General features: G+C 46.1%; 1 protein-coding gene and 1 long non-coding RNA gene across 2 annotated transcripts in view; one reads left to right on the forward strand and one right to left on the reverse strand.

Annotated features, from left to right (window-relative positions):
- The window catches only part of TSHZ2 (teashirt zinc finger homeobox 2), a 210,948-nt gene continuing 195,259 nt past the window's right edge, over positions 1,427-17,115 (reverse strand). Inside the window, exon 3 of the mRNA XM_021416548.1 lies at positions 1,427-4,339. The gene's annotated coding sequence lies outside the window, so the exon portion shown is untranslated. The remainder of the gene's footprint in view (positions 4,340-17,115) is intronic.
- LOC110408114 lies at positions 6,548-9,161 on the forward strand. Its single transcript, XR_002444170.1, has 2 exons — positions 6,548-8,540; positions 8,861-9,161. It is a non-coding gene; the product is annotated as an uncharacterized LOC110408114 (long non-coding RNA).

Below are 17,115 nucleotides of genomic sequence, written 5' to 3' on the forward strand. Positions count from 1 at the left end.
TGGGGATGGGGATGGGGATGGGGATGGGGATGGGGATGGGGATGGGGATGGGGATGGGGATGGGGACGTGGCCTCAGCCCAGCCTGTCCCCAAGCACTGAGCAGGGCCCCGCTGTGCCGGGAAGAAACTTCCATGGAAACCTCCTTCTGCCACCTTTGGCCATGTGCTTCCTCAGCGGGTTTGGTCGCAGTGCCATCTTCCTGCAGGACTCATCCGAGGCCGACTGGTGCTGGGGACAGGCTGCAGGCAGGGTCGGGCTGTTGGGCATTAGCAGGGAGCAGCGCGCTAACAGCAAATCCCTCTGGGTAGAGCTTACCCAAGGGCAGCTCCAAACCCCGCTGTTTTTCGTATTTTTTCCGTACACAGCCCTCCCATCCCAGATTGCTGTCTGCTTTCTGCACACCTCACCCGGGGAGCTGCCCCGTGGGCACAAGGGCTTGGATCGGCAGCAAATAGGTGCTTTGTCAAAACGTGATCGAGGAAAGAATCAAGACTAAAGCTTAGGAAAACAGTAATTGCCCCGCAGATGTGTGAGTTGGCACAACAGCATGTAAGGCTGGCTTGGAAGGCCCCAACCTCGATTGTGTTAATATATAATTATTGATTTTAAACATGACTTCTTATATCCTCCATGATCTCTAAAAAAGCTCGGGAGGTCAGTCCTGTAAATACTTCCACAAGCAGGTAATAAAAATCATGATGAAGCTGCATTGACAAGTAATTACTGGGTAGGTTTGTTAGCAGATTCTCAAAGATTTTTTTTAAACCAACAATTATTATTGCACTAATGACAGCCATTTTTAAAGTTAAGTGTCCTTCTCCTTCTCAACTGAAATAATACGGGCCTGGAAAAAACACCTGAGACTGATATACTGCAATCCTTATATATTAGGTTTCAAAGAGATGCTAATTCCGTCTCCCCCTTTTAAAATAATATATATATATTTTAAGGTGATATGGCTTATTTTGACATGGACGGGGGCAGGAAGGGAGCTCTGGTTTCTGAATAAATCTCTCAAAGCAGTGTATATGGGTAACAATTCTTGCTGCTTTATTGCAGTGCAAGAGCATAAACAGCTTGGATACGTGGTGTATCAATATGCCACTTGTTAATAAGCAAGGACATGAATCATAAATATTCGGCTGTTTGATCACCAGGCTTTTAATTAATGTTTTGATGATCTCCAATAAGAATAAAAGTCAGAGCGATAGATATTGAGTAGATACGACAGAGAAAAGATGCAATGATTTTCTATGTTACCTGATTTATATGACAGATAAACTATCAACTCATCCAGCTTCATACAGAGAAAGAGAGAGGAGAGACGTACATTTTCTTTTTTTATATCTTATTGTAAAAAAAAAAAAAAATCACTTAATTCAAATGTGTATATAAAATGTTCCCAGAGGACTGCGATGCAGGCAAAATAATCAAGGTTTAGCACTGTGTAATAAAGGTTTGTGGCCAGATTTTAAATGAAGTAGCTGTTCCTGCACACTTGCCTGTGCCAGAGCAAAGCTTCCCGAGCACAGCAAGGCGTGGGCCGAGCCAGCCATCCCTCGGTGGGACCGGCCCCAAAAACTGTGCAGCTTCCAGCCCTGACGGCCAGCGAGCCCGTGCAGCTGGGTGGTGGTGGATGCTGGCCCTGCTCCTCACCACGAGCACAACCACAGCCTGCCCTGGGCACGGGAACGCCTCTCTTCCACCACAGCTGAGCTGCAGGTGCCCCATGGAGCACAGACGCTTGGGCTGGGGGTGCCCCCCCTGCAGGCTCCAGGCCACGGCAGACGGCAGAATGCCCACCGACGGGCACAGGAGTTGGTGGGAATTTCATCCACCGAGGGCCAGGATAAGGCCAATATTGTCCTAGCGCCTGCAAAGCTTGGGAAGGGAGCGGGGTCGGAGCCGTGCTGGCAGCTTCTCCCAAGCGGCGTTTTATTGCGGTGCTGTCTCTGGGTCTGCGCTGCGGGCCCTCACCTTGTGTAACTTCACTTAATAACTCTGAACTGGGCTGTGCAATTTAACAGCTTCTGCGGAGCTCGATGCTAATGCATTGATTTTGCTTTAATAGAATTTTGTTGTCAATGGACGGCACTCAGCACGGCGCAGGCTTCAATCTTAACCCATCTGAAGGCTCTGCTCGTTTCCAGTTGAGCTCCGTTCATTTCCAGTTGAATAGGTTAAGCAAAGACAGACCTCACTGTTCTCAATTCACTTTATGATCCTCCCATCATAAAAAATAATATCAGCACCTTGCTTTTCATGTCAGAACTACATTTGAGCTGCTATTCCCTATGCCCATGAGTAAATCCCATAAAAGCCGCCCCGTTGTACTGTCGCTATTTTTCCTTGTGGATGATTGATTGATGGATGAGTGCTGACACTTCAATGAAGCTATTTCGACTGCCATCTCAATCCGATGATGTGAGGGGTATATTTTCTGTCCATGCCTCATTACTTCAGAATGACATTCCTGGAACTTCATTTACTTTTTCCCTCCTTCCCTCAAGCGCCATATTTTTTCCCATCTAGGTTATGCATGCCATAAAAAAAGCAATTTGCTATTATATGTGGCATAAGGGCAACTCTTTCCCTAGGAGGTAAATAAGAAGGGCCTTTTCTTTCTCCTCCACGTTGAATTTAGGGATCATGTCAAAATTTCCCAAACATCTCCAAAAGAGGCCGGCATGCCAAAGCAAGGGGGGATACAGTAAACACGTTGGGTCTGATGTTGTGAACGCTGCGCTTCAGTTTTTATCCTCGAATGTCTAAAATATATCAGTAAAAGACACCCCAAAGCCCTCTCTCTCGCATGAGGAAGATCCAACTCCCAAATTGTGCCTAGCGCACTGAGTATTTCATTTGCAGCGGAGCAGCGGTCGGTTTGCAACTGGATCCAGACGTATTTTGCCTTTGAGACTCGGGAAAGTTCATCGTTAAATGCAGAGATGGATTTGTCTGCTGCAGGTTGCTCCAGCTGCCAGGAAGGGCTCAGCTGGAGCACGCAGGCTGTGCAGGCAGCGCGCGGGGCCACGCGGGGCTTGTGGCATCAGCACGCCCAGCAAGCTTTTGTGAGTTGACTCGGGACCCGAGTTTAATCTGTGTAATACAGTATTCCCGTTAATAATAATGTATAATTAAGACATCCGTTAAAAATCCATAACGTTAATTTAATGGAGAAAATCTAATACAGTTCTATTGGAATTTTTACGTTAAATTAACTTTAACGGGCTTTTAATGGATGTCTTAATTAGATCTCGTTATTAACGTGAATATTCCACAAATTAAAATCGGGAGCTCAAAGTTTTAATGAAAAAAGTTCGGAGCACCCATTCGAAGCTGCCATCCCCGGCCCCTCCCCCAGGCCGGGCAGCACGGCACGCACAGCAGCGCCCGGACACGGACCCAAAGGGGCGGAGAGGTTTGGATTTGCACGCACCTAACCGAGAAAGGATTTGTACTTTATTATCTTATATCTATATATAGATATTTATATAGCGATATTTATATATAGATATACCTATATTCATATAACGTTCAATAATCTAACAATAGTACTTTTGTCTAAAAATCACTCCATCGCATGTCTCGTCATAAACCGTAATGGAGATTTAAATATATATATATATCTGAGGAATAAAACAAACTGAAAATAATCCATTTCAAACAAATCTTTGGCAGCAACATGGTTAAGCATAACTATTTGAACAACTTGCACAGAAGATTAACATTGTTCAGAGGTTTTTTGGCTCAGAATCTGTTTTAACTTAATAATTCTTGTACTTACTGTGATGTATTGATCCCTAGTGCAATGACTGGATTGGGCAACCCAGGTGCAGCAGTAATAGCTGCACTGAATAGAAACATTTCCTTTAGACAAACTATCCCAAAGGGGTTATAAATAGGAAATGGACATTACCATGAAAAGTAAAGCTTCCAATGTGACTGCATCTTGTGTAGAACAGTTGGACATTAAACTATGAAGAATTTTTTTTTCCTGTCAAGTGTTACAAATTGACGAAATAAGTACATCAATGTTCTCAGTCATTATCTTACTTCAGTGGCACTTTGTTTTAGTGACAGCAAAAAGGGACAGTGGAGACCAGACAGCCCCAGTGCAGTTTATCAATGAAAATCTAATATCGTCCATAAGCAGGAGAGTGGAAATCAATACTTCATTACCAAATTGTTAGTGAGGATGAAGAAGAATAGCTGGAGATTTTTTGGCAGTCTTCTCGGTCCGGGTTGCTGTGAGTTCAATGTCAGGATTGGGGTGACGCGCGGAGACGGGCTGGGTGCAGGAGCCTGGGCTGGAGAGCTGGAGCTAAGGCATTCGTCCTGCAAGCAGAGCAAGAGCAACGAGCGTTACCGAGATTTCAGCCACGCGCCCGGATTTTATCGAATGCGGATTTATGGTCAGTGAAACTCTACAACTGAGTCAGCTTTGCTTTCTGCCGTCCACCCCTAGGCTCACAAAAAGGCAAGGACACGTTGGTCAGGCTGGACGGGGCTCTGAGCACCCGACGGAGCTGCAGACGTCCCTGTTCACGGCAGGGGAGTTGGACCAGGTGACCCTTAAAGGTCCCCTCCAACTCAAACGGTTCTGATTCTTTTCTGTGACCCACGAGTCCTCGACTCAGTGTCAGCTCCACCGGGTGCTGCAGCTCTGCCGGGACCTCTGAGCACATCACTCTGCTGCTCCCTCATGTTACTTAACCTTGGTCAACACAAAGAGTCTCATTTTGCAACTGGTCCAGAATATGCTCTAAAATCCTCCTGGTGACCTGGACACCTTGGCACTCAGCCTTGTCCTTAAGTTACTGGGCTATTCCTGAGCTGTTTCTGCTTGTGCACCTCCCCTCCCCAGCATCACAAGCCGCTCCTCCACGTGGACCTTTCCTGTTCTGCATTGCCTAGAAGTGCTCAGTGGCTCTTGTTGTGAAGTTACGTCCACACGGAGATGGAGGGGGCTTGCTTTACTTAATCCAAGATGTGGGTTTAAAAGTTCAGCCCAAAGCTGAATTCTGTTTTGCTCATAACCTGGGAGAAAAATACTGAGAAAAGCAGCAGGGAAAAAAAAAAAAAAAAAGAAGGAAAAATAGGGTGAGAAATGAGGCAAGCAATAAATGCAGTGAAAGTCAATCTGGAGAGAGAGCACAGGAAAGAAAAAAAAAGACCAGCAGCGGGCAAAGAGAAATTGTCACTGAAAAATATATCTGTTCAAGGGCGTGCACACTTCAACAGACACAGCTCAAATCCTGAGGTGCGTTCCATGTATTCCAGCTAAATCAACTGGAAATTCAGTAGCAGCTTTATTTAAAGTAAAATAAACTCAGCTTTACAAAAAACTCCGGATGAAACAAAAAAAGTCCATTGAGGTGATGCTGATTAGTTTATGATTTGGTTTGTCTCACAGTATCCTCACCCCTGCAGTTCTCACAGGGAGTTTTGCACTGCCGACCCAGATCTGCAATGGAGAAACTGGAAGGAAAGAAGAGGTTCTGGCAGCTAAACGTAGAGATTTTGGGCACCTGAGAATTCATGGAAGTCCATTTAAAGCCACGGTGAATACGTCAGATCACGATTCCCTCTTAAAAGTTACTAAAAGCAATCCATGTTGCCACTTCAGAACGCTGCCGCTAGGTTTCGGAGGTAACGCTCCAGAGCCGTTCACACTTTGCAGCGTTATGGTTTGCAGTGCTCTGAGTGCAACCTGCAGAGGTGCCCCAGCCATTCGACTTTGTACCTTTCCAAGCAGATTTTGCAGCCCTCGCATGAAGGAACGCTGCCCACAGCGCTGCACCCAGCTCCTGCCCCGGGCTGCAGCACGAACCGCGGCCTGGTCCTGCACAGCAACGCGAGGGCTGCGCTGAACCAGCGCCGTGTGCTGTGCAGTAACTCCTGGTTAATTCCGTTCTGCCTCTGGAACGTCGTTAGGACAATGAAGCAGCATGTAGTAATGCTGAAAGTGCTCAATCTGGGAAGGAGACTTGGTTTGAAGCGAAGTAACTGCAGTGCGGTGGTTCCCAGCCAGTGGGAAATATTTATCACAGGCTGCGACCGGAAAACTGAACAGCCTGCCTCCTGCCACCTCTCCTCTTCACCTTGTCCAGAGGAAGCTCCTCAGCCTCTGGGGCCCGGCCAGCTGTAAAACCAGCTCGGTCACGCTGCTGGTGCTCGCACATCGCAAGCAGGGCAGCATGAATGCCAGCACAGGGCTGGGACGGCACAGCCGCATGGACGGGGCGGGCACAGCGTCCAGGGGGTGCTGCTGCTGGAGAGCTAGCACGGGGCAGCGCGTGCTGCCCGCACACAGGCTGCTGTGCCTTGGTGCTGCTCTCACAGCCACCCCTGGCTGCTCTAGGAACTTGGAGGCTTCCATACGCTTAACTAATGGTAACGTCCATGCGTGACTAAAATCGATTGGGAGTGGGCATTGATTTCAATGGGATAAGTGTTCCACCCTTTGGTCTTTTGCCCAACCGAAGTCTCCATCCTTGCTTTTGTTTTTTCTTCTTTTTTTTTTTTTTTTTTTTTTTTTGCATTGATGTCACTGCAGGCTGGGATGGGACTTTGGGAAATTAATTAGTGTGAGCCCTGATCGATAAGGGTCATAGTTTATGTATTTCATTATCAAGTCTCTAAGAGATTCAGGGAGTATGCGGAGAGTTTGTCACCCGCAGTCTGGGGCACAGCAGGCTGGTGCTCAAATAGCACTCGATGCACAAAGTTTGCTGATCCTGGGCATTGTGTGCAATGCAGTTCAACCTGTACCATAAGAAAATTCTATCACTGAAATTATATTGTGAAAGTGTGACTGAGGGAGTTCATTTTGCCATTCTTGTGCAGCAGAGGCGAAATATCAGATGCAGATATTGAAGCTTAGCTTTTATTTAACATTAATGATCAAATCATCAACATACATATACAAATATTTTATTATTTTTTAATTTCCAGATCTTTGCTAATATCACTACATCATCCTCTATTAGTTTAGAGGGATATATGAAGTGACAACGTGTGTCTGTATCTGTGATCCACCCACCAAAGTCCATGGGAGCCTATGGCTCAACCCCTTTTCCTGCTGCAGCCGTACCGACAGTAATGAACTACAGGACTCCTAAAAGGCCAAAGAGAAAGACACAGGCAGTCCCTGTGTGGTTACCAAACACGTTATCTCTAGATGTCATTTCTGACCTACTTTTGCTAGACTTTTACAGCAGCAGAAAATCTATTCCTTAAAGAATCATCCTCACAGTCACAATAACGAGAAAGGGAGAAAAAGTGAATCTGGGAATATTTGATTTCATTTAGGACCTCTTCCTCCATGAATTACAATATTACAGGCTCTAAATGCTTTCTCGTTACCCATAATTATAACTAAAATTATATCAATCTAAACAGTAACTACTCAAATGATTCATCCTGATTGTAAAGAGCATGCTCTCTAAGTTGTGCCTGCCCATCCATTTTAAAGCCTTGCGGCAGTAACAGCTTCCCAGAAGGTCATTTAACAGCACATTAAATAAATAAATAGAACATATTCATTTCAGCAAACACATTCTGTTAGTAAAGGAAAGCATTTTGGGAGAGGTAAGGATAACCCTTGTGAATCTTAATCTCCGGGGTTCTTTGTTCTTGCAGAGGGTGCAGCACCCGCTCGGTGCATGACAGCCTGTGTGCTGGCAGCATGGAGCCTGTGCTGTGCAGGAGGGGTGGGCAGCCCAAGCTGAGCACAGGGAGGGGGCAGCCGGCCACCAGCACAGCCCATCGTGCTCACCACGGGGCCCTGAGCACTCCTGTCCCTTCACAGTGCACTGCATTTTGTGCACTCAGCCCCTGCCATCAGCTGCATGGTGTGAAGAAAGGTCTCCTCTACTGTACCGCGTGATTCTGGCCCCTGAGCTAAGCTTAGGAGAACGCGGGACGAGATAACGGGAAAGCAATGTGGGCTCCAGCTCAGGTGTTCCTGGGGTGCGTCTGCAGAGTACAGAACACCAGGTGGTGGGGCTTACAGACTGCCTGGGATGGTGGAAACTGCATTTAATAAAAACCTGAGGCCACTGCGTTGTATGTGTCTCAGAAAACTCTTTGCTGAAGGTACTTTGCTAGGAGGCGAAGGCCAGAAAGCGACCTCCAGACTTCAGTAGCTCCGAGATCACCAGAGCTCCTCTTTGCAGCTGCTGCAGGACACCTCCCTGCAGGATGCCACAGAAGAGCTGTGACCGCACCAGCTGGGCTGGGCCAGCGGCGTGGGGGTGAGAGCCAAAAATCTGCCAAAAGAAAACTCTTGCATTTTCTGAGTTACTTCTTTTCAGAAGCCGCTGACGTCTGTGCAGGTAGCTCTGCATGCCTTCAGTTCTCAGCTGTGACCCAGGTTGAGGGAAGCTGTTTGGCATGTGGCAATGTGCAGCGTGCACAGCGCGGAGAGCGCAGCGATGGGGACCCACCCGCATCACCACGTCGGGCTGAGACACACCGGCACTGGGGGCTGTGTGTGCACCTGAACCAGTGATACCACCTGGGACCTAAGAGAGAGGTGAGAATTCCTCTGCATCCACATGATATTCCATGTCATAAAATAAAGGGATATGCTTTGAAATGGGAGAATATATATGCATCTCCAGACAAGAAGGAGCGCAGTCGGAGCCACCCAGTGTGCAGCAGTGCCCGGGGTTTGCAGACATCCCTGAGCAAATCCAGCCAGATCCTCTAAATCCACCTGAACAGCGCTGGGAGCGCTGCCACCTGTCAGCCAAGCACTGCTGGGTGGGCAGGCAGCTCCCCTGCAAAGTGCTGGGACAGGATCTGCGAGTCGCAATGAGATGCGTCCCCCAAAAGCTCCCCATGTTTTCACAGATGTGCAGGGAACCCCTGGCCTTGGGGAAAGGGCAGGATTTCTGCTACTTGTGCTGAGCATGGTTGCGCCCTGAGCTCACCCCGGTCCTCGAGATGACATGAGATGCACAGCAGCAAAGAGGAGCACGCAGGACATTGGTGGACACAGAGCAGCACCCTGACATGGAACTAATGCCTGTGCACACAGACCAACCCCGAACGGGTCCGGGAAGGACCAAGGCCTTGGGAAGGGAAAACAGAGAGAGAACGTTTATGTTTTTGTTTTCCGCTTTCCTATAAATAAAATACAGTCATCAAATCACAATGTATTTGAGAGCACATGTTATTGACAGCCTATTCTTGGAGGGGGAAGAATGTGGATTTTTTGGCAAAGTTTCTCTATTTGCTAAAGATTAAATTGTTCATTGTACAGGGCACCATCTGCCCTTGGAGAGAGATTTAGTTGATGGCAGCTGCAACCAAAGTGTGGAAGATAGAGCTGAATTTCTGGTTTCTTTTCAACTAGCAACTGTCATTACAGGTCACATGCAAACTGTGTCATTTTCTGTGACAAGCAGGTTCTGCAGACTAGGGTGCTCGCTACATTTTAAAATGCCACCTGTATGGATCCCAGAAGAGAAATAGCTTCTGTAATGCACCTTGAGAAAGGGGAATTTGCAGCAGACGAGACAAAGCAGGTACGGCTCCGCCGGCCGCACGCTGTGGGATGCAGGGCCCAGGGGCGCTGCGCTGGCGGGCAGCAGGGAGGCTGCCCCTGCTGGGCTGGGTGGGCAGATGCCCAGCTGTCACCTGCAGGTCTTTGTGCTGTGTAGCTCCTCAGGGCCTCCTTGCTCCCCTCGCAATTAACTCTTGCTTAGAGTAAACCTCATATTTTTTCAGTTCTGAAGAGAATTTCTTAAGGACCGAACTGGGGGCAATTGGGGGTGGGATTTCTCCCAGCCCCACTCATTGAGCTGTGCCATTCCTGTTTCTAGATTCAATTCAAGAGTGAAGGGCACAGGGGAGCTGGGAGATGCCGAGTTCCCATCTTTGCTCCCAGAACTGTTTCAGTATTCCCCAAGCTTGTCACTGGCTGAATCAAACCGCTCCGGGAAGGACCTGGTACCCCACCCCCACCCCCTTAACACCGTACCTGTTCTGCAGCAGAGCTGTGCTCCCTTTCTGCCCTGAGCAGAATGGGAGGGGAGAAGTTAGGTGTGCACTGATACATTTTATTAGGACAAAGAAACAAAGCAAAACAAAAAAGCAAACTCAAACCTCTTTCCTTTCATCCTTGCCTAGCTATGAAAGTGCCTTCACATTTCCAGGCTTGCTGACAATATCTCAGAATGGTACATCACACACAGCCTCCTCTGGAACAGCAGACATTGTCAGTGCTGCGAGACAACTGCTCTCTGGAATGTACTTCACAAAGATTCGCTATAAAGCACTTCTATAGAAAAAAAGATTTTTGAAATTTCTGAGTCTCAGCCTTTCAGACAAGGATGAGTTCTGGTTAATTTTCTTCTGATGACTTCCACATATTCTGCAAGAAAAACAACAGCTACTATTGCCTTAAGACAGACTGAGCCAGTTGAAACATGCCGAGATAGAAGAAAAAGATTTGATGTGAAAGAATTTGCAGGACATAAATTCATTCTCATGTTTATTCTGTTCAAGTTTAACTTTTGGTCTCCTAGAACACTTTGTCATGGTAGAATGGGATCGTGTTTTGAAGCAGAAACCGATACTGCTGGCAAGTCTTTAGGAGATCTGGTCTGATTACATCTACATTTTTGGATAGAAGGACTGTTTTTAATGGAAGGTGGTTTGCCTTTCCAGCAAAGCACTGAGCTGTCGGAGCACCTGCACACTGCAGACCTTGGAGGGCCCCGCTCCGTGTCCCACTGCCGCAGAGCACGAGTGCTGCTGGCTCCTGGGCTGGCTGCAGGCAGGTGCTCCTCTTACACCAGCACTTTGGCTGAGCTCGAGCACTTTAGGGATCAAGGCCTTTAAGCAAACATGGAGAAAAATGCTTAAAATCAGAGACTCTGCCTGTTTGGGTGACGTTTTGCAGGGAGCATGACTCGGTAGGAGAGGAGGGCAGCCCGCGCGGATCAGTGTGCAGTGTGCTGGCTTCCTCTTCCCGTGCGAGGAACCACTCACAGCACCAATTCCCACCTGGAAACCCAAAGCAGCGTGCTTGCTGCACGACACGGAAATCTCCACCACAATGCCAGGCCGCACGTGCTCTGCTGTCACTGATTTATCTACAGGATCTATCACACGCCAGTTACTTGAATTAGGATCACGGGGAGACGGGAATCATTGGAGAGTCGCGGAAACTCTAAAGCATAAAGAAAACTTCTCTGTTTGGCTCCTCGCGATGGCTGTTTTATTTCCCCTTCATGCACTGATGAGGCAATGGATGCTCTAATCCGAAGCAATTGCTTTTGGGGGCAGCATCATTAGGGACACAAACGTTGTGTGCAGCACGGGCTGTGGATCTCCCGGGCGGTGCAATGCGTTCAGCGGTGCCAGGCACAGCTCGGATCAGGGAGCTCACTCCTGGTTGTGCTGCTTTGCTATCGACGAGCCAGGTAAATTAGACTCAGAGAGAGGGACGCTGCATCTTTGAGTAATGAGGCTGGGAAACAGGGAACACATTTTCCACTAGCTCATGTCTCACTGTATGGCATTCCGATTTCGTGACACTTCATAATAAATCATTGCTTATCACTCACATGGGAACATAACATGGTTCAAGTTAAGATTCGTTAGTGATTGTAAAGAAGAAACATGAATTGCTCTATATCAGGGCTTTTTGATCATCTTTCTGTCCACTGCAGGCACTTTTTTTTATCATAATATTTACAGTAACTGTTGTTTAAAACATAAATAAAAAGGAAAAGAAAGGGCAAAAAATGTGAATAATGAAAATAAATTTGTCTTATTCATGTGTTTATGTAAGCATTTGGCAATTACTTTGCACAGCAGCTTGTATTCAGTGTCACAGGCTGCTGCACCAACATAAGTTTCCAAAGCCAGGATTTTAAATATATATATGTATGTGTGTATATAAAAAACTCAGAATGCCAATGTATTCATGTTCTGGAGGAGAAGGTTCCAGCAGGCACAGGGGATCCTGCAGCCAATTAGCTTTACCACATCTACCACGGGTGGAGGGGTCTGACTCTGTCCTGTGGGGCTGCTCCCCGGGGCTGGCAGTGCAGGGCTGGGAGCCCGGTGACATTGGTGTGGAGATGAGGGGGGACTCGGGGTGAATCTGAGGTATTTCTGGTCAGCCTGGTGCCCGTGCCAAGAAACAGGCCTCGTGGTCAGCGTGTGGGAGAGCTGAGAGGCAGAGCAGCCTTGGGCATCCCTGCTTCAGCCCCTGGCCCTGGTGAGCCCAGGGATGGCAAGGTGTGGGTTGGAAGGGGCAGGTTCTGTGGTTGTGTCTGATCAGATATTCAGGTGGCAGTCTGCCTCTGTCCTCCCCTGTGCATCACAGCATTGTCACTGGCAACACAGGGAGGAAGGTGAAAAACTGATGATGTCACAGCTGACATCAGCAGTGCTTTATGAGTAAGTTCGGTATAAAGAGACCGACCAGCAGAAGGAAATGAGAGCTCCCTAATGTAAACAGTTTGAGCAAATGTGCAGAAATTTTTCACCAAAAAGAAAAAAAAACACAACCACGATCCACTCCTTCCATGACAAATAGTTTACTTTCTGTTTGTTTTCTTTACCTCTTCTGCTTGATTATGGGGGGTTCATAAAACTGTGGGGTAACCAGACAGAACTCAGATTAGGTAACTGCAACTACAGCTTAGATGCAACTGCTGCAAATGTAGCTTTGATTATTCCCCCTTCAGTAATTTGCTATTTACTATATTAATCAACTCTATAATGTGTCATCTCTACTGCTCCCTGGCTGAGTAACTTCCAAAAGAACAAACAGCTTTCAAGATGGTTGCCAGACAGGCACAAATTAGGACTTTCAGAAATTCCTCCTAGATACAGCCCAACAAGCACCTATTTTGCACCCTACATTTCTGTAAGGAAATAGAGTTGGCTTAGAACAATTGTGAGCTCTTACTTATTTTAAACAAATTCTTGCATACACTTTTGGGATTTCATTCCAATTGGATATATTTTATCAACAGAACAAAGACATTAATATTTACCTTCGCTAGATTATGCAAGTAATCACGAAATCTGTGAGACAAGATGATAATGGAAGGAAGCACGTAGTTAACTGCCAGCAGGACTGGGGGCTTGAGTTAGCAGCTACAAAAAGAAGAGACTTGATCTGCTTTTACTGGGACATACAATCCCTACGTGTCATGGACAACTTGCCTGAGTAGAACAGCATATGCCCAGGGACTGTATGCTCGGTGGCTGCTCCAGCCTGGTGGCACTCCACATTGCAAGCACTCGTGGCTGTGCTGCCCGTCGCCTTCCATCTCCAACCTGCTCTCCTAAACTCAGTTTTGCTTCTTGTGTTCATGGTCTATGTCTTTGGAAGACCTTCCCTTGTGCTCAGAAAATCCCCAAGCCAGACCCTATAAATGCATTATGCACATAAACACGAGGTCCCCCGAATGCCAAGTGTTTTAAAGAGAGAAAGTCTTTTCTCGCAGAGCACAACGTCAGATGCATTTATTGTTTGTTACTTTTTGCCTGAGACCAACAGATATAAAAGAATTAAACCTCCCAAGTCTCGACTAAGGAAAAAGATGCATTTTTTTCTAATGCATATGATAGAGTCTTAATCTGATTTTACTTGAAGTGGTACAGTGAATGGGATTATTAGCCATTTATTTTGGCTCATACTAAATTGGAATTTTTACCCCAGAAGCTCCCTGTAATTTTTGTAAGTGGAACTGCCTTTGTCAGCATTCTTAATATTTCCCCATGGAAATGGTATTAAAAAGCAGCACATTTGCCCTACAATCTCATGTTTTATCCTTGAGAAATCAGAATTTAAGTTATATTTTTTGTTGTTGCTCCCTTTTCTGGAGGAAAATGGCCAAATAACAATCTCAAGTAGAGCCCATAACAAGACAGAGTGTCTTCAAAATGTTAATTCTACCGCAAACCATGCCTGGGTTAAAAACAGATATTGGAACGGGGGAATAAATATTTGACAATGCTGTTAAGGCAACTTTGCTAACGATTTTTGAACAACCTCCAACTGAGGTCTAAATGTCTGCAATATCCATAAACAACTCTATACTATCCAATTAGGGAGACAAAGACATAGAGTCCTGTCAGGAAGATTTGCATGGCTAAGTGTCTGAGATCACAGAGACGATGAGGGATCGTTCGGAGTGATGGGGGATGCACAGAACGGATGACTATCATTACGATATTACAGAGGCTTACACCTTCCCAATTACTGGCAGGATTCATTAATTACTGCTGCATTTCCCTAATAGAATCCTCTCTCTTTGGCTTATCGCTACCTTCCCTCTGTCTACGTAAACCCACAACTCAGCAGTCGATCACCTATGAAAAATTAGACGGTGCAGTTTCTCGTGGCCTATTTAAAATGAAAAGGCTACCGAAGAAGAAATAAAGAACACAAAAAATAGGGCTGTAACACAGCTACGCGGGAGCCACAGAAGCGGCATCCAATGCGTTGGGAATGCTCTTTTTATTGAACGGTTTGAGAAAGAAAATCAGTGGCAGCTGCAGAGAGAAGCATCATGGTGGGTTCAAAAGCACGGTGAAAGCATTTTACATAGACACACATAGACACAAACTATAGGCAGATTGCAGAGTGACAATTACTTCAGGCCTGCTAGGCTGAAGTTTCACAACTAAGATTGGTGAATATTACAGGGGCTCGATGCTGTTGCAATTGACTCAGCCCCATTAAAGATAATGGTGTGAGCATTTCCATGCTGTCATCATGTTACTATCAACAGCATTATCGGTATCAACTGCTTTTACAATTATGCACAATGGCTCTCCCTGCACAAAGACTTAGCAACCACCAAACTGGCTTTCTTTTTAAATACACTGAAAAGAGCGTAGATTTCAATCCTTCATCTGTTCACTGATGAAACAACACTTCCAAATCATCACTGATAGCATTTTTTTCCTCCCATTCTAAGGACGGCCAACTGTTCTCAGCGATTTCTATTACATTTCCTACCTATTATTTCATGTAATGGCATTCCTTAAATTTTAAATTAGCTTTGAAGAATAAAAATAATTGAATTCCTGCTGTTTTGTGTACATAGAGGGTGACAGGAGCTAATGTGATAATTTAAACTGTAAATGAGTCTTCACTTTGTGTTCATTAATTACAGCTAATTACTGAATTACAAACCTTCTTGGTTAGGCACTGTTATGTATTCATGTAGCATGTTGGATTTCCAGCTGGTAGAAAACCGTTTTATAGACTTACAATCTGACACACCAAGCTACTACCGAAACAATTCAGTCTGAAAAATAAAGGCAGGGAGGGGGGCACGGATCCACTCTCGCTCTTTGAATGAAGTGAGTGATGGGAAACAGTGCTGCAAATCTGAACCTCAGGTGAGCAAGCATCTCGCGTGTGTAATTATAAAACACACACGGTACCCGGTACGGAGAAGGACGATTCTGAGCTGCCACTTTGGGTGCAGAGCACAAGTCTGCTCTGCTCAATCCTGCTTTACACCAGCGCTGGTTCCTTGTTTTAAGCAGAATTACTCTCTTTATAGAGAAATATCAGTGAGGCGGAAACGAGGCCCTTGCAAATGGGGCCAGTGCTCCCAGCACCATTTCTTCAGCTAAGCTCAAGAACAGCAGGGCTGTAATACAGAACTGAACATCCAACAAATATGTGCTGCATTCCCCATGTGAGTGCTTATTGTTCCTTTCTGAAGGGTCGTGTGCAATGCCATAGGGCTGTCTTGAGCATTTACTCAACACTTTCTGCATTGAATTGTTCTGTCCAAACCTCTCCTCTGGATACCTTTGTCTGCTGATGTTTTGTATTGAAGCTGAATGCACTAGTTGAAGTCTCTCTCTCTGCAAAGTGAGCATGAGGAGTCCCACAATGACAACAGCAGCCACGTTTGCATTTTACACGCTACAAGGCTCAGTGCCCAGAGAGAGAACGGTGGCAGGTGGCAAAGCAGAAACCAAAAAATTCACCTACATTCCTGACAAATACATTGACTGAAGGTACGGAGGTTTCCCTGCTATTAGCACTTGCCGTTTCCACTGGTTTCGTATGCTCTGTTCTCTTAGCACAAGGCACAAGCACCCTCTGCTCTCAGCATGCCCTGCACGCAGCCCTGCTGCCAGCCAGCCATCCCCCCCACCCACACGGGGACATTTATGGCAAAGCCCCCCCAGCCAGAGGTGAGCAAAGCATTGCTGCTTCCTCAGAGCAGCAGAGATAGCAAAAAACGATTGAATCAACTAATTCAATTAAAACTCTTCAATTCAATTATTGTCTGACCCACATGGTCTTTCAAACCTGGGACTGAGAAGACCCAGATGATGGGTCCTGTCCCACGGGGCTGATACCAGGTTGGAAAGCAGATCCTTCTTGGAAGAGCTCCTTGTTTTCTATGACCCGGGCTGCAATAGTTTAACTGAGTAACAAATAAATAGCAAGAAAGGAAGAGCCAGATTCTCAGCTGATGTAAAACTCTGTAGCATCATTAATTTCAGGAGAGTTATGTTGATTCACAGCAGCTGAGGATACGGCTCAATAGGTCTGTAATAATAAAGACTTTGATGAGAGGCCCCTGAAAGCAGTAACACTAATGTGTGACTGCTCACATAAACACCAGCTCAATGACAAGGCTTTTCTGCCTAAGAACCAGCCTGTGTCTTCAGGTTTAATGATAAGTACGAGTCTTTTGTCCTCAAATAATCGTTTTCATCTGTAGAATGGCAAAGTGACTTGTTCCAACACCAACAGAAATTCAGTAGTAGACTTAGCAATGGGATTCATGTCATGTCCTATTCCCTCATCACCTTCTCCTGCTGCATCTTCTCTTTTGGGATACAAAAAGAAATGGGGAAACCAGGGGAGAGAAGATGTGCAGGCAGGAGTTCCTTTTCTTCCTGTGGATAGTAGCTCTCTGCTACCTCCTAATGATAATGACTTTCATTAATCTTCTGTAGGTCTTTCATCAAAGGGTTCTTTTCACTCCACATACACAGAGGCCACTTAAATGCTACTATATATTAAGTAAAAATGAGAATTCTTGATATCACATTTAAAAAATGATACAAGAAGTAACACCATGCAGCACGGTACCAAC

The sequence above is a fragment of the Numida meleagris genome, chromosome 19 (assembly GCF_002078875.1).
Source record: "Numida meleagris isolate 19003 breed g44 Domestic line chromosome 19, NumMel1.0, whole genome shotgun sequence".
Classification (NCBI taxonomy): Eukaryota; Metazoa; Chordata; class Aves; order Galliformes; family Numididae; genus Numida; species Numida meleagris.